Source organism: Cavia porcellus, unplaced genomic scaffold (genome assembly GCF_034190915.1).
Source record: "Cavia porcellus strain 051 isolate PalLab524CR breed Dunkin Hartley unplaced genomic scaffold, mCavPor4.1 scaffold_25, whole genome shotgun sequence".
Classification (NCBI taxonomy): domain Eukaryota; kingdom Metazoa; phylum Chordata; class Mammalia; order Rodentia; family Caviidae; genus Cavia; species Cavia porcellus.
Window position 1 is genome coordinate 21505111 of NW_026947508.1, and position 22282 is coordinate 21527392.

The 22282-nt window shown below is 46.6% G+C and overlaps 1 protein-coding gene across 4 annotated transcripts in view; it reads right to left on the reverse strand.

The window, feature by feature from the left end:
* Positions 1 to 20525, reverse strand: part of Ptafr (platelet activating factor receptor) — a 32970-nt gene extending 12445 nt beyond the window's left edge. Inside the window, exons 1-2 of one of the 4 annotated variants that reach the window (XM_063235886.1) lie at positions 11989 to 12436; positions 484 to 1449 (exon numbers count right to left, since the gene is read on the reverse strand). The gene's annotated coding sequence lies outside the window, so the exon portion shown is untranslated. Of the gene's footprint in view, positions 1 to 483; positions 1450 to 11892; positions 12437 to 20400 lie in introns of those variants that run through there. The other 3 variants (XM_063235887.1, XM_063235888.1, XM_005004259.4) reach the window with 3 other exon arrangements.
* Positions 20526 to 22282: the final 1757 nt, after the last annotated feature.

Here is a 22282-nt window from a genome sequence, read left to right on the forward strand (position 1 = left end):
ATATGCTTAGCAGCACAGTGCCTGCCTGGCAAGCATGAGGTCCTGAGTGCAATTCCTAGTACAAAAAAAAAAAAAAAATTATATAAATGATAAGTAATTTTGTTATATAGGATGCTATGATTTTTAAAGCCCTTACCTACTAAATTCACATGCTAAAAGTATTTACACGTGAAATTATTCAAATTTTTTTAAATTTACAAAAAGAAATTCTACAAGACTTGGCATTTGCTTTAAGATACTCCAGGATCTGAAAAAGACAAAAAAAAAGGAAAAAAGAAAAAAGAAGGGCTGGGGATTTAGCTCAGCAGCGTAAGCACCTGCCTTGCAAGCAGGCAGTCGTGAGTTCGATCCCTGGTACCGATAAAAACGAAAAAGAAAAAAGAAAAAAAAAAAGATGCTCTGGGATCTGTGCTCACAGGCTCATCTTCAGCTCAGGTCGGCTTTCCAGAAGCGCCCCCTGGGGGAATGTTCCCTTAGGTGTACCTCACTCCAAGCCCGCAGTCCATGTGGCCTCTGTCAGGGTCCCAGGAGAGGGAGGCTGCTTCCTTCCAGCTGCAGAATCAGTGGCTCGTCTTGGAAGGAGCCCCTGCTTTGCCAAAGCCATCGCCCTTGGAGCCTCTGGGGTCCAACACGTGCTTTTCCCATTCCTGCTAATCTGATCAGTCCGGGGTCCTGGTCCCCATATGACTCCTCCCTTGTCCCTCGCCCTAAACTTATTGCCCAGTGGACTGTGTGTCAATGAAACCACCCAAAATCAAACCAGTAGGGTCTCCGCTGGCCCTGCGGGCTCCCAGAGAGGCTGTTCCCACTGTTTCGGGTGCCTGTTATGCAGGGGATCCCTTCTTTCTCCTCCCGGCCTGGTTGACTCCCAGATCTCTTTTTAAGACCGCTCAAGCCTCCGTTCCTCTAGGTCAGTGGTGGTGAAACTATAGCACATGAGCTGCAGCGGCATGCACAGCCCGCAAGCCGGTGAGCCAGGAGTATGATTTTTTCCTAAACTAAAACCTCAATAAAATAAAATAATAAAAATAAACTGAAACCTCAGTGTTCAGGTTTGACTGCGGTGTTGGTACTTTGCGATTAAAAGAAAATGGGTTCCAGGTTGCAGTTTGGGCACTCGGTCTCTAAAAGGTTCGCCATCACTGCTCTAGGTTATTTTTCTTGGTCTCTCCGCCTCCTGCACACTTGCCTCACCAGGGCCTGGTTAGGACTGGGTAAGGAGCTACTTAAAACAGAATGCTCAGGGATGGTGCCTTGGAGACGCAACATCTAAATAAAACTTGAAGAAAAAAAAATAACTTGAGGCAGATTTACTGCCAAGTCCTGGATGCTTAAGATTCCATGTTCTATATCTAACTGTGTATTTGTAATTTGGTATTTTTTCCTCAGAGAGGGTCCCCTCAGGTTGTTTAAGCTTCGGGAATCTGTAAAACCTGGGTCTTCCCCCAGCTGAAATATAAAAAGGAAGAAGGAACAAGTCAGGGGCAGATCCAGGAAGGATATTCCTGGCACATATCTGATGTGCAAAGGTCCTGCAGTAGGAATCAGTTTGCCATGTTCTGAGGCAGGGATGAGTCTGTTATGATTAAGGAACTGAAAGGTCAATGAGGCTTGGCCCTGGGGAAGTGAGGAATGGGAACAATGGGATGAGATCAGAGGCAGGCACCAGGCCCTGAATGGCTCCTCTGTCCCAATAAGGAATTTGCCTTGTGTTCTATGAGGATCAAAGACACCATCGCAGGGTGGATGAGTGCGCAACTAATGTGATCAGCTCTCTGTAGCTTTTGAGTAGGGAGGAGAAGGCAAGAGGTAAGGCAGAGAGAGAGACCACTTTGAAAGTAAGGAACAGAGCCTGGCATGGTGGTATACACCTTGTAATCCTAGGCGTGAGGGAGGCTGAGGCAGGACTGCTACAAGTTTGAGGCCAGCCTGGACTTCACAGTAAGCTCAAAGCCATCTTGAACTACATAGGGAGTATCCTGTCTCAAACAAACAAACAAATAAATAAAGAGACTCTGCATTTTAACAAGATTCCCAGGTGATTTGCGCACACACTACAGTCTGAGAAGTGCTATGCTCAGCACACGCCAGCTGCATACTCCCTGGATCTAACAGCTGTCATGGTTCCTTCTTTCCCACCTCATGTCCCACAGTTCCCTGCAGCTCATCCTTCATCCTAGCCATGTTGTCATATTAAACACCTTGCTACCTCTGTAAAAATTCCATTCTTGGGCCAGGGGTTTAGCTCGGTGGCATAAGTGCCCGCCTGGCAAGTGCAAGGTTGTGAGTTCAATCGCCGGTACCAAAAGAAGAAAAAAAAAATCTAATGTCAGTGCCTTTACACGCGCGTTGTGCCCAATGTTTTACCTAGACAAGTCTTACTCACCCTTTAAGACCTAGTCACAGGCAGGATGGCCTCCTCTGGATCACCACAGCTGAGGATACAGTGGCTACATCCTTCAGGGTAGCATCTGACTTTTTTTTTTTTTTCCTTTTTATCTGTACCGGGGATCGAACTCACGACTGCCTGATTGCAAGGCAGGCACTTATGCCGCTGAGCTAAATCCCCAGCCCGACTTTTTTTTTTTTTTTTTTTTTTTTTTTTTGCACCCGGGGACTTCATATTAAGCTTTATCCTTGGCTCTTTTTCATCTTTTCTTTTTGAGACAGGTATCACAGAGCTTCTCAGTCTTGCCACAAACTGGCCATCTCCTTGCCTTTGCCTCTCCGGGTGCTGGGATCACAAACATGCACCACCACATTCAGTTAACATGTTCTAACTACTGGCTTCTGTGGTTATTTTCTTCCAGGCTTGGAACTTCTTGAGAGCATGACTTGATCTTTTTCTTTCTTTACTTTCACTGGAGTGAATAAACCACTGACAACAGTTCAAGGAGCTTGGCACAGAGATATGAGTATATAGCCCAGGCATGGGGGTGCACACCTGTAATTCTGGAACTCTAGGAGGCTGAGACAGGAGGATTGTAAGTTCAAAGTCAGTCTGGGCTATTTAGAAACTTAGTGAGACACTGTCTCAAAACAAAAAACAAAAATGGGCAGGGATGTAGCTCAGTGCAAAGCCCTGGGTGCAATCCTCAGTCCAGGTATGGGAGTGGGTGTGAGAGGAGAAGCAATTTGGAAGTGGGCTGGGGCAGGAAAAAGGGCTCACCATTTACTTGCTATAAAGTGCTTTCACTTCTCTGAGTCTCTAGTTCCTCACTTGCAAAATCTTACCATCTTAACAATGGTTCTAAAGATAGGAATGCCAAGTGGCCAGAACAGGACCTGAACCACAGATGGCCAGGCTTCTCACTACTGGTGCAGCTTCTTGGAACCAGAAGAACAGATCACATATGGAACTACAGACCTAGGAACTCTGACCCACACCACACAACCTTTCCCACCAGCTCCTGAGAGAGCTTCAGGCTAATGCCAACAAAGCTTTCAAAAGCTTTGGAAGAGGATGAGCGTTTGGAGCAAGGAAGTAGAGGCTCAGACCACTCTGCTTCACAGTCTGTCCCGCCCCCACCCCATGAACATTCCCTGCCCCTTGGGGCTCCCGTCCACTGCTGGAGGCCAGAGGGGTGAAACCATCAAGAACTAGCAGAGGAAAGCGTACACTGGTTAATTCATCAGACTGTGGGTCACCAATCATAAGAGCGCCTAACATTTGTGAAATCAATTAAAGTCAAAAATAAAAATGTCTAAGAATTTTTTCTTCATTTTTTAAAATACCTAATATAAGAAGAAAAAAAGACAGAAATCTCTAAATTCTCGTAGCTACAAATCAGATACACACAAATTCATCTACATGTCTTATACCAGCAGCTCCTTGAGGCTCTATAAGCCTGAGCGTGCATTTACCAACAGAGCATGGGCTAGAAGCTGGGGTACAGGGACACACGTAAGTTCCATATGGACACACCTGCTTAGATTCAAGGACTCTATGCTCTGTAGGGAATGAACAGATGAAGAGGAGCCGGAGAGAGCCCACTTAAACTCAGAGCTCTAGGCATGACTAAATAGTGAAATGTACAGACATTTCTTTCCCATGACCATATTTTCCTGCTCACATTAGTTTTACAAGATGAGATTTCCACCCATTTTTCTAGAGAAGACGTGCATTTTTTCCAGGGAAAAAAAACTGAGATTGGAGGATGGAACAGACTTGACCATAGTCTAAGAAGTGGCAGGTCAGGAATGTTGAACTCCAAAGATCAAAGACCACTGCTTAGCCAAGCTGTGGGCCTGCTGGACACCAGCAGCTCCTTAGCTAGCTCTTGTATTCACAGGCCTCTCCAGGGCCTGACTACAGGAGCTCCAGGTGCTGTAAAGCACCAGAAAGAGATGCTGTTGGCTTGAGATTTTGCTTTTTACCCTAACTCACTGAGTCAGGAAGGAAATAGTGCAAAAGGACTAAGAAATCTGCTCTGGTAACCCAGGAGCTGGCATCAAACCTCTCTCTCAACCCACAAATTAATTATGACCCTGAGTCTCCATTTATTTACTGGACAAATGAAAATTTTTAAATGGGCCTAAAAGGAAAACAAAGAATACAATACTATTTTCAATAGAATCCAAAGGTATAAAACACTCAGGAATAAGTTTAAACAAGGAAGCAAAAATATTGTACACTGAGGCTGGGAATTTAGCTCAGCGGCATAAGTGCCTGCCTTGCAAGCAGGTAGTCGTGAGTTCGATCCCTGGTACTGATAAAAACGAGAAAAAAAAATATTGTACACTGACAGCTATAAAACATTATTGAAAGAAATTTAAGACAGCACAGCAAAATAGAGTAATATACCATGTTCATGGCTCAAAAAACCTAATGTTGTTAAAATGTTCCTATTACCCAAAACAATGTATAGATCCAATGAATTTTTAAATTTCACTGCTATCTTTTACAGAAACAGAAAAACATACAAAATTCAGATGGAATTTCTTGTTTTGCTTTTTGTATCAGGAATCGAACTCATGACCACACGCTTGCCAGGCAGACACTGTGCCACTGAGCTATATCCCTGGCCCTAAATTTTTTATGTTTGCTTATTTTTATTTTGTTTTTCAGATGAAATTTCAAAGGATCCCAAACAGCCAAAACAATCTTGATAAAGAACAAAACTAGAGGCTTCATGCTGCCTCATTTCAAAATATTACAAAGCTATAGCAACCAAAACAGTATGGTATTAGTTTAAAGATTGATCAATACAGAACCCAGAGATAAACCTTCATGTACATGGTCAGATAGTCTTTGCAAGGTACCAAGACTACACAATGAGGGAATTATAGTTTCTTCAACAAATGGCACTGGGGAAACTAGACATGCTCTTGAAACAAAAAGATTGAATCTAACATTAAAGCATATACAAAAAAAATTAACTTAGAATAGATTAAGGACTTGAAGTTATAAAATTCCTAGAAGAAAACATAGAAGGGTTAGGTACACAGGTCAGTAATAGAGCACTTGCCCAGCATGCATTAGGCCCTGGGTTCACGCTCCAGAACTGGAGAGACAGAGACAGAGAGAGAGAGAGAGAGGAAACAGGGCCAGGAATATAGCTCAGCAGCAGAAATGCCTGCCTGGCAAGTGCAAGGTCCTGAGTTTGATTCATGGTAAAAAAATAAATAAATTGAAAAAAATTTTTTAAAAGAAAACACAAGAGGAAAGTTCCATGAAATGATTCAGGGATCTTGACACAAGAGTGGAACAAAAACTCCATCCATGCCATACTTTGCAAAAAATTAAATGGAGTGACTGCTCCCTGATGATAGTAGCAGCTGTGTTTGTGCTAACAGAGGAAGTCTTAACTCTCCCATTAGGTCAGAGCTATTCTGGAGACAAAGGTTACTTGTGGTTAATGGGAACTGCTTACCCAGTATGAAGCCATGCTTTTGGGCATCCCTGAAGTTATTATAAAAACTTGTCCTACCCTTACCCTGCCTCTTTGATGCCTACAAGCCCAGAAGTTAGCCCCTCTTGTGAACAAATGATCTATAAAAGCGGGCAAGGTCCTTAAGGAGGTGTGGTTTATTGATGAAAGTTATCTTTGTCCAAGAAGGACATTTGAGATATTATATGGGAGGCCATTTCTACCCACTGATAGGAAGCCCAGAGACCATGAGACTCTTAAAATATCTCATTAATCTGGGCCAAGTACAAAAGGCTATCCAAATGTCCAGGAATGAGTCCTTCCAGCTGCTCGCCCAGGGGAGTTCACCTACTCTCTGCCCCGGAGAACAAGTGCTCTTAAAAACTTGGAGGGCTGGGGATACAGCTGTGGTAGAGCTCTTGCCTTACATGTAGAAGGCCTTGAATTCAATTCCCATCACCACCAAAAAAAAAAAAAAAAAAAAAAAAAAACCTTGGAAAGGCACTCCTGTAGGCCAATTAGATTACAAGCAAAAATCGAAGGGCCCCTTTTAGTAATCTTTGCCATGCCCACTGCAGTGAAGGTGGTGGAGATAGATGATTAGATTCATCTTTCTAGAATGAAGCTAGTTCCATCTGAAGTGTCTGAAGAAAAAGACCTCCCACAGCGAAAAAGCTCCTCCTGTGAGCCTCTGGAAGGTTTGAGATTCCTCTTCCAAGACACCAGACTCCAGTGCAGCTCCAGATAAGGAAACAGAATCTTACTAAGTCCCTGGCTCTCAGATTCTTTTTTTTTTTTTTTTTTTTTTTTTGTCTTTTTCCTTTTCATCGGTACCAGGGATCGAGATCGAACTCAAGACTGCCTGCTTGCAAGGCAGGCGCTTATGCCGCTGAGCTAAATCCCCAGCCCCGGCTCTCAGATTCTTAATAATTTATGTGGCAGTCCTCTCTGACATACATTCCTCTCCACAGGAGTATGGATATCTGACTTACCCCTCATATTTGGGATGATAGAAAAGTTTCTTTCTCCCATCAAACAGGCAGCTCAATGGTCATAACTCTTTTCTCATTGTTTTCAGACAGGTGTTTCTGGGGCTGGGGATTTAGCTCAGCAGCATAAGCGCCTGCCTTGCAAGCAGGCAGTCTTGAGTTCAATCCCTGGTACCGATTAAAAAAAAAAAAAAAAGCACCTCCAGACAGGTGTTTCTTCAACCCAGCCAGTGAGTCACGACATCCCAAGGTGGTTAGGAGAGCATGTAATCCCCATTGGGTAGGAGCTGTATGCCCCCTTCCAGCCAGAAGAAGCTATAGAAGACAGAGACTTTCCCTCCCTCGACACCATATAAAGAATTACGAGGCTTTGTGTCTCTCAGGGAAAATGAGGCAGGAAGGTAGGACACGGCTTAGACTGGCTGAGAAGGCAGGCATGACCAGGTCCTAGGGCACACACCAAATAATTCCCAGGATGCTATAACGGACCTCTCGTGGGTTCCTGCAATATATAGAATGGATAAAAAGACACAGACACCATGAAGAGCCCATGACCATGGCTTCCTTCACAGTGACCCACCCCAGGTCCCCCAGGATGTACCTCATTTTGGTCTTTATTTTTCCTTTTCCTCTTTTACTCAGCTCAAGCTCACTCTGCAGAGCTGGTTTCTCCCTTACCCTTCACTTTTAATTTTTCAAATAACCTTTGTCACCATTTTTTCTTGTTTTGTTCAAGACAGAAAGAACCTGGAAACCAAGACACTAACACCCCAAAACTTGATACCAGAAACCACTACCATCACCTCTGCTGATGGAAATCTGTAACCAGCAGCCAGGAACTACAGTTATCTGCACCCAGGCTTTAACTTTGCAAGCAAGTGACATGCAACAAACAGGAAAAGAGGCTCTCAGTTACTTCAGGGTCCAGGCTAGTGCTGGGAGTTGTAAAATCTGAAGGAAGCAATTTACTCAAGACCTGTGAGCTCCCTTCCCTACGCTCCTCAGAAACTGTTAATAAGTGAGCCAGGTGTAGTGGCACACACTTGTAAAGCTAGCACTCAGGAGACCGAGGCAGGAGGATCGCTGCAAGTTTGAGGCAAGTATGTAACACCATAGCAAGACCCTTTCAAAAGACAAGTGAAAGAATCAGTCATACACCAAGCCAGCCACATCTCTTTTGGAAGAAGCTATCAAGGGTGACTGGAGACAAAGCACAACCATTGGAATCAGGGGATTTGGGTTCTGGACTCAGCAGTGCCGTCCACCACCTTGAGTGAGTCTCTGCCCAACTCTGAGCCTTGAGATTTCTGTTTGCAAGGAGGAATGTGCTGCCTGCCTCAAAGTAGTGTTGTAAAAAGGAAGTGAGATCATGGGGGTGGGGCAGATAGAGCACTCCATAAACACTAAAGCACTTGGTAAACTGAAATGGGCTTGCTCAGCATGGTGGCACACCCCTCTAATCCCAACTCCTCAGGAGGCTGAGCCAGGAAGATTGCAAGTTCGAGGTCAGGCTGAACAACTTAATAAGACCCTGTCTGAAAATCAAGTTTGAAAAGGGGTAAGGGTATATGTAGTTCAGTGGTAGGATGCTTGCCTAGCATGTGCAGTCCCCTAGGTTCAGTTCCTTGGCCTGGGAAACAAACTAACTAAAATGAACTTTATAAACTCTAAAGGGCACTATATAAATTTTTTACATACTTCTCACATCAGCCAGCTCAACTCCAGAGCTGAACTCAGCTCCTGGAGAACTAAGGGGGGGGGGGTGGCTGAGGGATGACCTCCCACACATGCCCCCTCCACACACACACACACACACACACACACACACACACACACGGTCCAGCTCCAGAATCGCCCTGGCTGAAGATGCCAGAGGCTTGCCAAGCCCTCTGCTTCTTTTAATTCTTCTTCCTCTTTTCTTTTTTGTTTTTGTTCTATTTCCTTTTTGTATTAGAGATGGAACCCAGAGGCTTCATACTGGGCTATCATCCCCAGCCCTTTTATCTATTTATTTTTATTTTATTTTATTTCATTTTATTTTTGTCACTTTGAGACAGGGTCTCACTATGCAGTGCAGGCTGAACTTGGGCTCACTTTGTAGCCCAGACTGGTCTTGAACTTGCAAACAATTCTCCTGCCTCAGCTCCCAAGTGCTGGGATTATGGGAGTGCATCACCATGCCCAGCTACACAGCCATTTTATATTCTAAATTTGAGGCAGAGTCTTGGTAAATTGCTCCTCCTGCCTCAGCCTCCAGGAGTGCTGAGATTACAGGTATTCACCACCGGGCCCAGCTATCACCATCAGACATTCTTCTGTCACCAGCCTCCACGTGCTGGGATTACAAATTTACCCAGCTATAATCCTCATGCCCAGCTCAACTAGCTTTGTCACTGAAGCTGCTTCTATTTCAGGGAACTGCCAGGCAGTACCAGGCCACCTGCAGGCCTCTACCCAGGCACACAGGGACACAGCCAGAGCCAGTTCAGGGTCTGCTCCACATAACTAGATGTGCACTCAAGAGAACCAAGAGACAGAATTCTCCCCACTCTTACCAGGCTGCTGAGGACCTGAAGGGCTGCTCAGAGGTTACTGTGCTGTGGCCCAAATTTGCCCTCCAGGAACCAGCTCTACTCCCACCATGAGACCCTTATCCCCACAAGGCCAATCTTGAGCGCTCCCAGACTCTAGCTCAGCTGCTGCCCCTCCCAAGCCCAAGCCCAAGCTGCCAGGGAACCCAGTATGGAAAAGAAAGGATGCCACCAAACAGGAGACTGTACTGCCCTCCTTGTTCACAGGAGGGGTGCTCCCAGTTCTCCACAAAATGAATTGGGGGGGTTGAAACCTGGTAGGTGGGGGAGCTCTCCAACTCCCCATAAAAGGACAAGGATTTAAAAAAAAAAAAAAAAAAGCGCTGGAGATTTAGCTCAGAGGCATAAAGTGCCTGCCTTGCAAGTGCTGGGTTGTAAGTTCGATCCCTGGTACCGATTAAAAAAAAAAAAAAGCCTGGCACTGTGGCTCACATCTGTAATCCCAGCACTCAGGAGCTGAGGCAGAAGAATCCTTGCAAATTCAAGATCAGCCTAGGCTACAAAGTGAGCTCAAAATGAGCTCAAACTGCATAGTGTGACCCTGTCTCAAAAAGAAAAGAAATACACACAAACAAACAAACAAACAAAAAAGGACAAGGGTCCTAGTCTCTCACCCATCCTCCTCCTACCAGCGCCAGTCAGAAGGAAAATAGTCAATCTTAAAGGCATATTTTGTCACTGATGCCATGGACTATAAATCCATCCCCCAAACCTCCATTGATCAGATGGGGAAATCTGAGGTTGCCTGAGGTGACCCCAGTGTCAGGGGCAGGGTGGGGCCATGGCTCACTGCCCATTTTCTATGCACTACAACATACTACTTTATTGTCATCTATTCAGGGCACACTTTTTTGTTTTTTGAGACAGGCTATCACTAAATTGCCAGATTACCCAGGCTGGGTTTAAATTTGCAATCTTTCAGCTTCAAACTCCCAGATTGCTGGGATGGTAGGCATATACCTATAATCAGCCCATACTTTCTTTCTTTCTTAAACAGGGTCTCATCATGTAGTTGAGCCTGGTCTTGAACCCACTATGTTGCCCAGGCTGGCCTTGAATTTGTGGCAATCCTCCTGCTGTAGGCTCTAATTGCTGGAATTACAGGCATGCACCACCACGCCTTAATGAATGTTCTTAAACACACACCACATACTAGCCTCTACTAAGGGAAAGGACAAAGCAATGAACAAAACAAATTCCTCATCCTTGATGTATTACAGTGTCAGGCTTACTCTTCACATGCTGACATCATTTTACTATCAAGCACTTCCTGTCAGCCTCCTCATTCTGCCTACAAACCCACAAAGTCAGTCTTTTAATTCCCATTCAGCAAAGAAGAGTAAAGCTCTTGAAATGCCCAAGCTCCTGATTTAAAAGGAAGAACTTGAGTCAAAACCCTGGGTGGGCAGGCATGGTGGTGCACACCTGTAATCCCAGCAACTCGGGAGGCTGAGGCAGGAAGAGCGCCATACACTGGAAACCAGCCTGGGCTACACAGTGAGGTCAAGGTCAGCCTGAACTGCATAAAAAAACTCCATTTAACAAAACAAAACAAAAGCCCTAGATGCCCACACAGGATTGCAGCCAGCCACCACCCCAGCTAACTTCTTTCTCTAGTTCGGTTGTTTGTACCCAAAGACAAAGAAGACACTTTTGGTTGCTTCCCTGGCAGTCACTGTCCTTCTGACATATGCACAGACTTAATCATCTGGAACATAACTGGACATTCAGTCTGCCCTGAGAGTTGCCTGATGCCTGGGAGAGAACCAGCCGGTTCCCTCATTGCTCCCAAGTAAGTGAGTCCCTGGCCAGCACCTCTGCTTTGTCAGCCCCACTTCTGGGCAAGGGTAGCAGCCCAGGCTTTGTGGCCAGCACCTGAGACCCGAGGATGAAACTGGTTGCAAGCTTGGTCTTTGGTGCCCATAATCTGGTTACCTTCCTCATTCACCAGGGAAACCCAGTGTGTAGGGAGTTCCTGAGTACCCCACCCTGCATCGGGCCCTCTAGCTCTCCTGACAGTCCTGCCAGGGCGTTGGCATTATCCTGACTTGACAGAGAAGGAAACCGCACAGACATCGGGGTGTAACTTGCCCAAGATGATACAGCTCACAACCAGAGGGCATTGTACTCCCTGAGATCTAAGCAGCCCTTTTCACTGCCACCTTTATCTCCCAGGGAGACCTCTGAAGCCCCCTTAGTCCCACCAGAGAATTAAAGAAGGATGCTGGGTCCCCTGGCAAAGTTTGTTCATAAGAAGTTCTGGGGGGCTGGGGATTTAGCTCAGCGGCATAAGCACCTGCCTTGCAAGCGGGCAATCGTGAGTTCGATCCCCAGTACCGATAAAACATGAAAAAGACAAAAAAAAAAAAAAAAAAGAAGTTCTGAATGTGAGACTCTAAGCCAGAGAAAGATGTCACAATAGTCCCTTAAAAACAGAACCACCTGATTGCTCAGCTGAAGCATGGGGCATGCACTGGGCCTCCTCGGGTCATTTTCATAGGCTTCTTCCTGCCCAGCTAAAGCAAGGGCCCCTCTTACCTGCAGCAGCGGCAGTGGCTTGGCTGTAGTGTCTATTGTGTCCCTGGGTCCAGCCTGGCCGCAGCCTCTGTGCTGCCGTCTGGCAATTGCAGAAGTGAAGAAACAGAGCTGATCACTGCCAAGTCACCCCCAGGAGGAAATGCACTGACCCTAGGGAACCTCCAATAGATAACACAGGAACCTCCAAATCAAGCCACCCAGGACTTGGGCACTGCGCAGAGGCTTCTCGAAGAGCAAAGGGCGGGGACAGAGTGGGCAGAATGCCGGCAGCGGCCACCAGGTCAGCAGCTGAGTCAGAGAGCGAAAGCGTGTGTTCAAGTGTGCACTCAGCAGAAACCCACGAGTGAGCAAGAGGAGAAGTGAGTGACCAGCAGATGACGAGTGAGGGAGGAGGGCAAGGAGGAGTCAGGAAGAAAAAGAAAGGGCAGAGGGAGGCATGCAGGGAGAGAGATGTGAATGTATGGGCAGAGTCCGAGAGGAACGAGGAGACACAAGGACAGCAAAGATCCGGCAGTGAAAAGAGAAAACAGATAGCAAGGGTGCCGCCGCACAGGCATCAGTGTCTGTGTGAGGAGAGAAAGGAGTGAGGACAGGAGGGGAGCTCAGAGATGCTACAGGTCAGTGGCACGACTGGGCAGGATCCCTGGTGACCAAGAAGTGCTGGGTCCAAGAAACCTGCAGGAACAGAGTGCTCCCCAGAGGGATAGGGATGGGGACTCCCAAGAGACCAAATGGGAGCTTGGCAGTGAGTTCCTGGAGAGAGTGAGTGAGAGAGAAGAAAGAGGTGTGGGCAGTGGGCAGTGGAGGAAGTGAGCACAGCTGACCGGGAGAGAGAGAGAGAGAGAGAGAGAGAGAGAGAGAGAGAGAGCACTGGACAGGAGTTTCCTGAGTACACAAAGTTTCCAGTCCTTACCCACTCGTTCATTCATTCATTCAACTAACCAACAACATTCACCAATAGCCCTGGGTGCCAGGCCCTGTGGTGGACACTAAGAAAACAAGTCCCTTAGCTATCAGCTGGTCCATTACTCTCCTACACAGAGAGAGAAACTGAGACCCAGAAAGGACCAGAGCCCCAGGGCAAGGCAGGTACAAAGGTGAACCAGGAGTGTGGTCCTCTTGACCCCACAGACAGTGTCCAGCCTCAGCCTAACTTGGGGCTCCTACTGTTCAAGTCCCCTGCTGTCCCTTATCAAAGCCAAAAATGGCTCTTTAAAGGACCAAGCATCTTTATACATGTGCCTTAGCCCTAAAGAACTAGACCTTACATGCACGCTTGGTATGTGTTTTAACTTTTTTATAATAAAAGTTTTTTATTTTTTAAAATATCTCATCGCCAGTTTTAATTTTACCAATGTTATATAATGGATATTTGTGTCTTGGGCTATAATTTTCCTATGGGGAGTATGATAAGTCAAAACTATTCACAAGTGGGAGCTCATGCCTGTAATCCCAGCACTCAGAAGCCGAGGCAGCAGGATCACCTTGAGCTCAAGGCCAGCCTGGGTTACTTAAGAAAGTTCAAGGCCAGCCTGAACTACACAGTGAGAAAAAAAAAACCCAAATAAATAAATAACAACCTTATTAACAATGCTAAACCAGGATTGACACAAAAATAAAACTAGTAATAAAATCTTGTTTGTCTTTTACACTCTCTTTCTCTCACAAGTGTGCATTTGCAGTTTCTTCATGAGGTGTGAAGATGGCCAGTGATGGCTGACAGAATGCAAGCCTGTGTATGTTCGGCTTTAATTTGGAGTACAGTAAATATCCTCAGGTATAACATAGTCATCCTAAGATCTTTGAGACCCTCAATAATGTGTAAGAGACCCTGGAACAAAACATTTGAGAACTGCGCACCACTCCAGCCCAACCATCTCCACCCTCTCTGTCCCCAGAAAGAAGACTCGTTCCAACCATCAGGAGCAGAGTGCCGGTGAGGGTGGAGGTCCAGATCCAGGAGGAGGGTGACCCCGCCAGAAAGACTCACTAACCGGTACAGGCCTATTTCATCATCCCACCCCCGACAATCCTGCAGGTGCTCCCTCCCTCCCTCCTGCCCCCCTTCAAAGCGGAGCTGAGTACTAGATAGGAATTCCACTGCCAGCCTCCAATTTCCTTTTCCTGGGTGACAGTCGTTTATCACCCTCATACCAGACTCCCTGTAGTGCCTAGCCATACCCCCAGGTAGAAAATGTTATTTGCTAAAAATTTAAAAAACGAAAGAAAATATTAGTTGCTGTTTATAGTAGCAAGAAAACTATTTGGATTTTTCCTTTTGTTTGGCCAAAGACTTATAAGACCTTGACAGAAGAAATTATAAAAAGTAATTGAGAAATAATTCAATAATAAATAAATACTGGCCGGGCGTGGTAGCTCACTCCTGTAACCACAGCACTCAGGAGGCTGAGGTGGGAGGGTCGTTGAGAGTTGGAGACCAGCCTGGGCTTCAAAGTGAGCTCAAGGCCAGCCTGAACTGCATCGCAAGACCCTGTCTCAAAAAAGAAAAAAAAAAAGTGGGGGGGGGGGGGCCTGGGGATTTAGCTTAGTGGCGTAAGTGCCTGCCTCACAAGCATGAGGTTATGAGTTCACTCCCTGGTACCAAAAAACAAAAACAAAAACACAGAAATAAATACCGGCGTTGTAGACCTGTAATCCCAACACTTGGGAGGCTGAGGCAGAATGATCACCGTGAGGTCAAGGCCAGCCTGGGCTACGGACTGAGCTCAAAGCTGAACTACATAGTGAAACTCTGCATAAAAAAAAAAAATAAATGAATAGATGCACCCATATGTATGCATGAGACTGTCAGTATAATAGAGATATTGATTCTTTCAGATTTAACCCATATATTCAGGGCCAGTCCAATCAAACTCCCAAGATAACTCCAAGGAGCTTTACAAACAGATGTTAATGTTACAAATGAAGCAACTGGCATGGTGGCACACACCTAGCCTCCCAGAACTCAGGGCTGAGGCAGGAGGATTGCTGCAAGTTCAAATACAGCCTGGGCTGCATAATGAGATCTTATCTTTAAAAACTAAAGCAAAAAAAAAAAATTCAATTGAAAAAAGCAACAATCCAAAAATAGCCAAGAAATTCTGAAGAAAATAAAATTCTGAAGAACAGGGATGTGTCGCGAGAGGACTTTTCCTATCACATTTCAAATGTTGTTAGAAAACCTATAGCACTGGGGCTGGGGGTTTAGCTCAGTGGCATAAGCACCTGCCTTGCAAGCAGGTGGTCGTGAGTTCAATCCTTGGTACCAATAAAAATGAAAAAGACAAAAAAAAAAAAAAGAAAAAAGAAAACCTATAGCACTGAGAGACAGTGATACTAGAGCACACCTGTGGTGATGTGACACATGTGACCAAGCAGGGATAGTGCTGCTGACCAGGGCCCCTGTCATGCCCCAACTGAGCAAGAGCATCTTCTTTTTTGTCTTTTTCCTTTTTACTGGTACCGGGGATCGAACTCACGACTGCCTGCTTGCAAGGCAGGCACTTATGCCGCTGAGCTAAATCCTCAGCTCCTTTTTTGGTCTTTTTGAGACAAGGTTTCGCTATGCACTTCAGGCTGGCCTTGAGCTCACTATCTACCCCAGACTGTTCTTGAATTTGCAAAGATCCTCCTGCCTCATGAGGCCTCCCAAGTGCTGGAATTGGCATGTGCCACCATGCCCCGCTTCACCCAGGAATCTTGAGGACCTTTTGTGAAAAAGGGTTCTGTGATAGGTGCAAGTGTTGCACACATGCGTATGTGTAGAGGAGATGTGTAACCATGTAGAGTAGGTTTATTTGCAGTGAATGGATGGAGGTGGTTATGGGGGGGTCATCAATATAGGTGCAATTGTTATGTAAAGATGTCCTTTATGCTACGGGTTGTAATATGTGTCATGTGCAGACATCTTGTGTCATTGGTTGCAGTTGTGAATCATGTGTAATGAGTATCTGAGGGGGATAATGAGTCCATTGTGTTTTGGTTTTTTTTTGGTTTTTTTTTTTTTTTTTTTTGGTCTTTTTCCTTTTTATTGGTACCAGGGATCGAACTCACGACTGCCTGCTTGCAAGGCAGGTGCTTATGCCGCTGAGCTAAATCACCAGCCCCTGAGTCCATTGTGTTTTGCACACATGTGTTGCCTTGTATACTTTGCTGTCTGTTTTGTATTACATATCTTGCTGTTGTTAAATGTCTGCAGGAGTGTGTGAGAGATGTGTGCTGTTGTGTGTGTGCCCAGGAGGGAGTGTGTTGTGGGTGGCTAGAGAGTGGACAGAAACTGGCTGACTCTGAGGACCCTTCCAGAATCTGAGCATCTCCAGGATTGTTTGGGGCCGCTGACAAAGCAGCCAGGCCTGACCCTCTCACCCAGTTTCCCAGTCTCTTACCTGAGCAACATCGAGGACAGAGGCCAGAAGGTGACATAGAGGCAGAGGGAGAGAGAGGGCTGCTGAAAGCATGCTTCTGGCTCAGTCTCAGGGAGCGCAGGAAGTGAGGTGAAGGGGTGGGAAGGCAGCAAAAGCTTGGCCCAGATGCAAATGGGTCGCTGCACTTTATCCTCCCCTTGTTCCTTGTTTGATGGCAGTGGAAGCAGGATGAACAATTAGGAGAGGCTTGTCTGCCAATTCTGCTGGGTGAGGAGACCAGGAAGCCAACTCTTTGGGTGGAGCTTGGACCCCAAGGTCATCGGGAATACCCACATCCAACCAGAGGTTTGCCCATTGGCTCAGACAACACCAGGCTGGGCCCATCTGACCCTGAGCCCCTCTGGGAGGAAGGGCTAGGCCTGGGAAACAGAAGAGGGAGGGGCTGGGCCTCTTGTCTAACACAGAGATGGCCCCAGGACCTATGCTCCAGTGAGCACAGCCCTGAATCCAGCGAGGTCCAGGCTTATGAAAAAGACCCACAGCTACTTTCAAAAGACGCCTCTATCTGAGGAGACACAGACATTGTTCCCCATAGAGGACTGTTGTCCTGTGACCCTGCCCACAGGTGTCCCCAGCTAAGGCAGAGACAGCCCCGTCTGTTGAGAAAGAGAAAATTCTGCTTTCTGAAGCGACCTCCAGATGAGAGGAAGACAAAGCCTCGCACTGCTTGAGTGCCAGATTTTCCTGTTCTGCACTGAAAGTTATTCCTTATCACTACTTCTGCCATCTGCTCCCCAAAATATCTTGACTGGGCTTAGCAGGGAGCAGAGGTGGTAGACCACAGAGAAGGGCAAATGAGGCAAAGCATAGGTAGACATTCTCAAGTACCAACTTTTAGAATCCACCAGATTGGCCAGGCATGGTGCTGCACACCTGTACTCAGGGAGGCTGAGGCAGAATTGTCACGAGTCCAAGGCTAAGCTGGGCTACACTGAGTTTAAGGTTGACCCCAACTACATAGCAAAACCCTATCTCAAAAAGCAAAAACACAAAAAGTTGCACTTGACTGGGATTTGACTTCTACCTCTTATCTTCAGCTTGAACTCTCAAATGAACATCTCTAACCCTATTTCCTGCGTCCGTAACATTGATACCACTTCCTACATCATACCTAGCATGAAGTCTGGCATGTAATTTAGTAAATGAAAATCACTTAATTTACCCAACCTGCTGCCTAGCACCCCAGAGCCAGGGGTCAACCTGTTTCAAGGTTTGGCCTAGCATGCACAAAGCCCTGGGTTCAATCAGCAAGGCACCAAAACAATAATGCTTAGGCTGAGAGTGTAGCCCATGGTAGATACATACATGGCACAGATCCCTAGCACTGAAAAAAACAGTTTTTCAGTTTTCAATTCCAGAAACTCTGATCCCACAATTCCAGTGGAAGGGCCCAGCAAATAAAATGTTAACAAGCCCCAGCAGATTCCATGGAAGCATCCACGGAGCTGAGCAGGCTTGGAGGGACTCTGAGAATGTTTGGGGTTGAGAGAGGAGAGCTCAGTCATGTAGGGGGGTCTTGCTAGCTGCACTGATTTATTTCCCACGTTAAGAATAACTTCCCCACTAAGCCACAGGGACAGAGTGAGGGTGCTGGCATCCCTGAGGGAATCCTAAACTCTCCCAAGTCTCTACCTCTGTCATTGTCTGATGGCACCAGCCCTGGGAGCCCAGTAAAGATCCAGCTGTCTCCTCACCAAGCATACACACACACACACACACACACACACACACACACACGTGTGTGTGTGTGTGTGTGTGTGTGTGTGTGCACATGCTCACTTATGCACTCCACCCTGAATCTTGAAGCAAAGCTTTTAGAGAAACCAGAAGGGTCTGTGTTGTCCTGGGTTCTCAGGGAGACCACAGTTGGGGAATGGGACAGGGAAGAGCTGCCATCGTATCCCATGATGTGCCGAGCACCTGGTTTCTCTGACTTCCTCAACCCTCGGTCAATACACATGCAATGAGGAAGCTGAGTCTCACGAAAGTTTCAAGACTTATGCAAGGTGTCTCAGTTTGATGTGCGGTAGGACTCGTGCTCCCATCTGCAGCGGTACACCTGTAATCCCAGTTGTTTGGGACAAGAGACAGGAGGATTACTTGAGCCAAAAGTTAGAGACCAGCCTGGGTAATTTAATGAGACTGTCTCAAACAAATAATAACAAAAACAAACACATAAACCCTCAGAGTTGGGGATGTAGCTCAGTAATAGAGCACTTATCTAGTTTGTGGGAGGTGCTGGGTTTAATCTCCATATCACAAACAAAACAAAGGGAACAAATGAACCTCCAGTCTATTGGAAATTTACTCTTCCGCCCATGCACAGAACCTCACTAGTAGTGTTCACAGCAGAGACATGGATTTTGCCCTCATTTTGCCAAAGCAGAGGCAGCTAAAACCAGAGTGAAGAAATGTCTCACCAGGCCCCAAAGCTCGTGAGTGGCAAAGCAGATTGTCAAGAAGCCTCCAAGGCCCCCTGCGCTCAGTCCTCAACACTCCTGCAGAGTCCTGGGCCCCAGATCCAATGGCGAGGATAATTTCTGCAAGGGGCAGATAAACTGGATGTGCCAGGTTAGGGTTGAGGGGAAGAAGAAGGAAATGGAGAGAGGTAAACCCACCCCTCTAAGATTCCATGCTCTTAGCCGGGCAAGGCTTGTGTGCAGCCTCCCATGCTGCCTCCTGAAGCCCAGGGACTTGAAAGGGCCAGAAGTTCTGTCCAGCTGTGGAAGCCACTAAGAGAACACAGGGGATTGGACTGCCAAAGACAATGACGGATGCCTCGTGTCAGCACTCGGTTCTTGTTCGTTGGGACAGCACCCTGCCTTGTTGCCCAAGTTGGCCTCAAGCTCCTGAGCTAACGTGATCCTCCTGCATCAACCTCCCTCATAGCCAGGACTCCAGGCACAAGTTGCCACACATGGCTCTATTTGTTTTAAAGGTACAAATCTCAGTCAAGCATGGTAGTACATGCCTTAATCCCAGCCTTCCTAAACGCTGAGGCAAGAGGATCACAAGTTTGAGCTAAACTCAACCTGGGCAATTTAGCCAGTTAGTGAGACTGTGTCTCAAAATTAGAAATTAGAAAAGGGCTGAGAATGTAGTGCAACCTGAAGGATCTGGGTTCAATCAGCAGTACCACAAAAAATAAGTAAATGTACAATTCTTACTTTATGTACAAGAAAGCTAAGGTTCATTGCTGACCTAAATGCCAAGACTCTCACCCTGCCTGGCTCCTTCCCCTTCTCCGGCACTCAGGGGTGCCTGGGCAGCGGCTGGCAGCACAGATGAAGGTGTGGGTGGTGACTTTACTCTGTTACTCACAGAAAACCACAGGAAGAGGAGTGGAGGGACTCCTTCAGCCTCTCATGCTCCACGGCCTGATGCTCCTCCAACAAGCCTGCCCTGCACAAAGCTGCCCTCATCCTCTTCACGGGTGGAGGAGCTGCAGGTTGTGACAGCCTGCCCCAGGGTGGGTCTTCACAATGCTGCCTTGGTTTGGTGCCCACACACACATCTCTCCTCTCCCTAGCCAGGGCATCCTGGAAAAACTGCTCTAAGTGGGGTTATGACCAGACTGAGATGAATGCTGATCTTCCAGACAGGTCTGGGACCAAACTGTGGCAAAAAGAAAGTGGACTTTCTCTTCTAGGAAAATGGACTTCCCTGACCAGAACCAAGTTTCTTCACGGCTTCACGATCCAGTCGCCTCTGCCCTTGAGCCTGTGCTCCTGGCATGGCAAAGGATGTTCAGTTCCACAAATGGGTTATGCTCTCACCACCACGCCCTTTATGTATCTGACTGATATTCCCTCTGACGGAAACACCTTCCCAAGTCCCCTCCATCAGCACCACACTGTTAGCTGGCTGACCTTCCTTTCTTCCTTGCTAACGTTTTAGTTCAGTGGAAGCCACAGGGCCCACCCCTGGGGGACAGAGCTGTGACTACAGCCTGCCCATTGAGCTTTGCTGCTTTCCCAGCAGAACTCACCGTTTAAGGCATCCATAGGACTCATTCCCTGGGCAATGACATCTGAGGATGTTTCTCGGATGAATTCTTCTTGCTTACAGTTCGTTAGAAGTGTAAGTGGCGCACAAGAAGGTGGCAAGGAAGCCGACAAGCCCTCTAGAGGACAGACCACAGGAAGGATGTTTCCTGGGTGGTCACTGAGCCATGAACAATACCTGAAACTGCCTGCCTGCAAATTTACATAAGCCAAGTATTTCCCCATTTACCAGTTTCCCTCACAGCTGAAAACATTCCTGACTGATGTATCAGCTTCTTGGTTCCAACTTTTAAACAGGTCACTTTCTCCCGGAAACATCTGGTTGCTAGACAAAATCAAGGGACTTTTTCTTCCAAGACAGTCCATCATGCCTGTCTTGGTCAATTTCTTTGACCCTGAGACACAATGCCAACACCTATAAATTAAAGGACAGGTTGATTTGGCTCCCATTTTCAGTCCACAATTGGCCAGCTCCATGGCAGGCAGACATCGTGGAAAGGTCTGGTAGAAGAAAGCAACTCACATCAGGGTTGCTAGGAAGCAGAGAGAAGGGAGGAGCCAGGGAGGAAAGTAGACCCTTCCAGGTACGGCTCCAGTGACCCACCTTTCAACAAGTCCCACTAGAATCAAAAAGTAAACCCATCTCCAACAGTAAGCTGGCTGCAGCACCCCCTTAACCCAATCACCCCTCCACAAGCCCCACCTCTGAACGCATGAAGCTTCAGATTGTTCCAGATCCAAACAAGTCTTTTGAGAACTTTGGTTACCTGTTCATTTGCCTGTATGATCCAGTTGCGAGACAGGTAGCAGGGACCTGCTGGTAATTACATTATTGTCCTGTTTTTCAGACAGGGTCTCCCCACGCAGCCAAGGCTGGCCTTGAACTCATGATTACAAGCATGCATTAACATACCCAACTCTCACCGTTTTACTTTTAACCAGCAATCTGTTGAATAAACAAGCACACCTGCAGATGAGATTAATTGCGGTTGTTTTTGTTTTGAGACAACAAATGCTGCCCAAACTAGATTTGACTTGCAATCCTACTTGTCTCCCAAGTAGCTGTGATTACAGATGTGCATCATGACACCTGGTGCCCTGGCACAAGCTTCTGAGGGCAAAGATGGGATGCAGACGGAGTAGCTGAATGACAATCCCTTAAAGGGAGGGGTGAATGTGAGGCACCACATGAAGATGGTGTCACTTTGCCAGCCTAGAAAGCCAGAGGCTACTCCCTGCACAGGCAGGCAGCACTCCCTCGTGACCCCTGCACTCCATCTCATTGCCCTGTTACTAGTCGAGACACACTTGCCCCTGCATGTCCATTCACGTGTGGTTTCAAGGTGCTCAGCTGTATGTGGAAGGACAGCAGGATACACAAGCTTCTACCTCCTCCCACAAAGCAGCAAATCAAAGTTGCAGAATCTCGATACTATCTCACACTATCCCTTTCAGTCTGTGTACCTGTTTACTCATCTATAAGACACTGCAAAGTCTCATTATGAGTCACCCAGTTTCTCCTATTTTTGCATTTTATGTGTCACCTTTCTACTTCCTTTATGCCCCTCCCAAAGGCTGATCCTGTCTCCCACAACAAGCAGACATCTGAGCACATACCCTAAGCTGAACGCTTTCATTACTTCATTTAATCCTCAAAATGATGTTTCATGTTACACAGGAGAACAGAATATTGACAGCACCCAATGAGTATACGTAGCTATCTTAGACATAACACAGGAAATGCTCCCTAAAAACTGCCATCACAATTTTGTTTTTTGTTTGGTTTGGTTTTGTTTAGTGGTACCAGGGATCAAATCCAGGCCCTTGCATAGGCTAGGCAAGCCCTCTACACTGAGCTGTATCTCC